General features: G+C 36.8%; 1 long non-coding RNA gene across 1 annotated transcript; it reads left to right on the plus strand.

The window, feature by feature from the left end:
• Positions 1-338: 338 nt before the first annotated feature.
• Positions 339-3,859, plus strand: LOC138952744 (uncharacterized). The gene is made up of 3 exons (XR_011451410.1): positions 339-1,078; positions 1,682-1,728; positions 2,670-3,859. It is a non-coding gene; the product is annotated as an uncharacterized lncRNA (long non-coding RNA).
• Positions 3,860-4,941: the final 1,082 nt, after the last annotated feature.

The raw sequence follows: 4,941 nt of genomic DNA on the forward strand, positions 1-4,941 counted from the left end.
TGCCACTGGATTGTTGTTTTCCTTCTTATTTTGCAATGACAGGCTCAGCTTTCATTTGATTGTAATGTGTTTCTTATTTGAAGCTTTGTATCATAAAAGCTCTGTAGAAGTGTTGCACTTGTTTTGCAGACTGCATTAGGCGTGGTACCTATTGCACACACCCACCCCCCCCCCCCCACCACCCTGCCTATTTATCTAAAACACCCACCCACACACAAACACAGGGTGCTGACAAAGGATTTTTTTCCATTCTCCTTCAGGCCATCGCTTAATTTCTTGCAGACTGAGGAGCAATGGACGTTTGAGCAGCTCCTAAACATGGGGCACACAAGCCACAAGGTAAAGAAGGTATCAGTATACATATGAACAAATGTTTTCCCTTTGGTTTTTATCGCACCATTTTTTCATAAAACTCTGTAAATTGTGGCAATTACACATTATGCCAATAACATTATTATGAAGAATGAAGATTTTCAACTTATCATTGAAGAAATGAAATCAAGCATTTTTGTTCATTCTGTATTTGATGATTATTTTCCAGTCTTTGGGTTGGCATAGTGGGTGAAATAAGGGTGAGGAGTGTCGGTTGGTGTGATTTCTTAGGTCTTGGTGATGTAATATTTTCCCTACGGTATTATTCATGGTTATCATAGTGCAGATTCCAGGGAAACGGTTTTTTTAACAGCCTCTTAAACTGAAAAGCTACAAGGTCAACAACATAAACAGGTTACTGGTGTCTCGGGCATTGATGTTTTTAAAAAGATTTGCACAGCAATTTTTGTGTGTGTAAAGAGATAATGAAAATAAAACATAACAACTTTTATATTTTTGAAGTGGAATTAAATGTTTTCATTTTTTTATTTTGAAGTGTTTTTGTATGCAGGTTTTATTGGATGGGTGGGGGGTGGTTTTGATGGTTCTGATTTATTATGATGTAAGGGTGGTTTTTTCCTTAATTATTTATTTAATTGGTTTATGCAGACTTCATGGCAGCCACTGACCAGACGATATGACAGCCATGAATATCGAACGCAGAAGAAGAAAAAGAAGAAGACAGTCTAACAGGAAAATAATTCTGGTATGCTCATAATGTCTATGCCAGTTAAAAAAAGTCATGAATTGAAGTTTACCCAGGTTAGACATTAGCATGTCGTAATTGTGACAATGAATGTATCCGTAAACGCACCAAGAGACTTACTTAGAAAAATTGAAGTCATGCATCGTCAATATGACTACAATCACAAACTGAATAAGGGGAAATCATGTCAATTTGGTGGTCTGGATCATCAGCTGTTGCTCATTCGCTATAATGGTCTACTTGACAAAGCCCGTCTTCATGTGCTTCTTTGTTTCTTTATACCTAGTGTAGACAACATGTAGGCGTTTGCAGACTGTTTATTGTATTGCTGTTGTTTGTTTGTGAGTAAACCTATGGTGTGACCTCAATTGTTTGAAATTTGTTGTGTAAGGTGTTTCTCCATGCCCCCAGAAGAACCGACATTATATTAAAACCTTCATACCCTGCAAATACTTGCATACTAGATGTTGTTTCTTATTGTAATGATTGGGGACAGGCAAGCTCTTAAATTGTGCAAACCTTCAGAAAACTGTCAAGTTTGATTTGCTAGAACAAGCGATATTAACACGTTATTAAGATGAATATTTGATTAAATATGTGCAGGAACTACTTCAGCAGATTCATATGGCCAGTCTCACAATGCAAGGAAGGTGAGTAGATTGAATTATGTCTATCCCACCTGTTCTGTGTTTAGTGTCAGCCGTGATTGCCTGATGAGAATTTGAAAACATGTTTCTAACTAACATGAACCCAACCATGAAACGTGATGTAGGTGAGTAGCCCATCTAGAAAAAAGAACCTGTTCTAATTCCGAATTAGAACAGGTTCTTTTTTCTAGATGGGCTACTCACCTACATCACGTTTTATGGTTGGGTTCATGTCAGTTAGCAACATGTTTTCACATAGAAAATGGTGGGCACCTGAACAAACATCTGCACATTACAATAAAGTCTTACTTTGTGATCTGATAATTAAATAACCCCCCCCCCCCCCCCCCCCCAAGAAGAAGCTCACATAACTACCAACTACACAATTTCATTACAGAATCAAACAATGGGAAGAATCAGGATTCAGCAGTGCTAGGTCGTTGAGGGGGATAGCTATCACCAGGCACTCAGCAATGAATAGTTGAGGTTTTCACGGACATTAACAAAATCCGGTAACCTACGGACAGTAAATTTCACAGGGAAGGGAACAAGAACGTCAAAAATGGAAAAGTATGTTTTTTCTTTCAAACCATTGATAGAGCTCTGAAGCTTCACACAAGTTTTGCAGAGAGAGAGAGCACTCGGCCTATTCATTTTTGGCACTAAAACATGCGCACACACAAAAAGAAAGTTTTTAAAAAGTGGCGCCGATGTATTCTCACACTCACAGCCTTAGAATATTGCAGTTTGTATGTTACCAAATTGAGGCATGATTTTACTCCATGCAATTACCTGACCAAATCTGCGACAGTCGGGCAAACTTCTTACAAGTCGGATTGGGCCTTCAATCAAATACTCAGAAACCAGCAGCTACTTTAAGTAATACTAGTTTTGTTGTTATTTTGTACAGCTTGTACTGAATGTGTTTTCGTTTATCTCCTCAGAATCGAGTCAGCCAGAGAAAGACCATTGAGAGGGAGAGCGCACAGTAAAGCATATATGGCATGCACTTCGGTGGACCAGTGCCATCATCTTCATAACAAGAGATGCAGATCATATTTTCTTATGTTTAAGTATAGCTGTTAGCAAAAGTATTTGACGATTCTTGGGTACGACTTTCGTGTTTAATCCTATTAGCTTGTGCACAGCCTCAAAATCTGTTTTATTTTGATTTATCATTTATAGTTTGAATTTTTTTTTAATGGAATTAGTCCAAATGTAAATACATCTAAGGCTGCAATAATGTTTTCTTGTATATACCCTTAAAACTACCTCTTCGTGTAAACAAAATTTAATTGTAAAAAGAAGTGTTTGTTCAAGGGAGATAATTTGAAGCGAATTTTTTTTTAAATCAGTAAAACTGCGTAGTGACATCCTCAGTTAAATAAAAAGAATAAGGAATAAAGGTATACACACAGGTTGTACCCATTTTCCTGATTGCACTGCTTTTAAGTAGAAAGCTTTTTTTCTCAGAGTTATTTTACAAATAAAATCCAAGGGAGGCAATTGATATGATAAAAAGGAAGAATTTTTCTTTTCTTAGAATACTGTACACATTTAGTAAAGTATAATTTACAAGACAAAACACAGGGTTTTTGGTGGGTTTTTTTTCTGTGCCTACTACTTGACAAGAGAACCACGAGATTTGTGCAGATTATTTAAAATTTTCTGAACAGTATATTTTACAAAGACAGATCCATACAATATATATAATTTTGTAATAGATGTTTACAATGTGTAGGTATGGTTTTTTTAAATCAACAGTTCGGATAGCCACAACAAGTGTGTATGTCTTGTGATTTGAGAGCTTTAGCACTGGATGCTTAGAATCCTCTTGATCATTTACTTCAGTAGGTTAAGCCACCTTCTCCAAAATCTTCTCTCCTATTCTGTGCTTACTACAGTGGGTTTGACAAGAGAACCACGAGATTTGTTTTTGTACATATCTTGCTTTTATTCTGTACACTTTAATATTTTAATCATATGTGCACATTTTTTTTTTAACTGTGTTTTTGTTTTTGTTTTCCTGTATTCAAAGTGTGTATGGAAACCACAACCTGTCACAGCAGTATTATTAATCTGGATCTCCCTGCTAAGAACGTAATTAACAGAACGTGTGCATGTAGCTAAAGAACTTAAAAAGAATTTCTGCTACTTCACTCAAAATACGTCCATCCTCACACTCATATTTTCTTAAAATAATATTTGTTCATACAAACATGTTTGCGAATTATTCAATTTTGCGTAAAATATTCAATTACGATTTCTTTGTGTGTTGCAAAATTATGTAATAAAATTATGCAAGATCAAATTCAAAACAGCAATAAAGCTGCTGACGGCAGAATACCTCTGTTGACTTCTCTATCTGTTGGGTCAAACTATGCCACAGACATGTTTCTTCTAGTAGCTCAATATTACGTGATACAGTCTCAAAGACAGAACAACGCAATAACCTTTTTTTGTGTAGATTCGATTGATTTTTTCCTGAAATAAAATATTCATGAAGCCGGTTCTGACTGAGTTAATATATTTCTGGAAAGCTGAACAACGCAATGCGTCTGTGACTGGTGAAGAAGCAGAGCTGGAGCTTTTTGTATTGTTTGTCGTTGGTTTTATTACACACGCACTCACATACGGTCAACAAAATGTTGCATGTTCCTGCTTGACAAACATATGCCTGCATACATGCGTGCACGTACGAACGTACGAACATTCATACCTGTGCAAACAATCTGCCACTTCAAGTTCAACACCCAAACCCCACACATTCCTCCAAAAGAAGTCTGAAGTATAATACTGGCATTTGTGGTATTGAACGAGGACCTCAACTTCCATTGTCTAGTGCATGTGGGTCTCATGTTGTACGTGTGAAACCACTTACTTAAAAAAGAAAAAAATCTTGTAAGCTTATCAACAAAAAACGAACAATTATATTCTTAAACAAACTGGTTAGAATAACAGATTTAGGAGAATGCAATGCAAGGAACATCATTATCTAATTCGGTCGATGCTTAGATCTAGAAAAGCACCCACTTATTCCAGTATAATAGAGAGAAAAAATCCAATTGAAAAAGTTCCAGATCTAGACAAGGCAAGCACTAGCAGCAATTTTAGCTAGCAAACTCGAACTTGCCCTGCATTCATGCAAGGTCGAACCACTTTCCCTGCCTAGTGGGGGTTTGGCGGGTAGAGGGCCGGTGCTGGCACACTCGGAGT

The sequence above is a fragment of the Littorina saxatilis genome, linkage group LG17 (assembly GCF_037325665.1).
Source record: "Littorina saxatilis isolate snail1 linkage group LG17, US_GU_Lsax_2.0, whole genome shotgun sequence".
Taxonomy (NCBI): Eukaryota; Metazoa; Mollusca; class Gastropoda; order Littorinimorpha; family Littorinidae; genus Littorina; species Littorina saxatilis.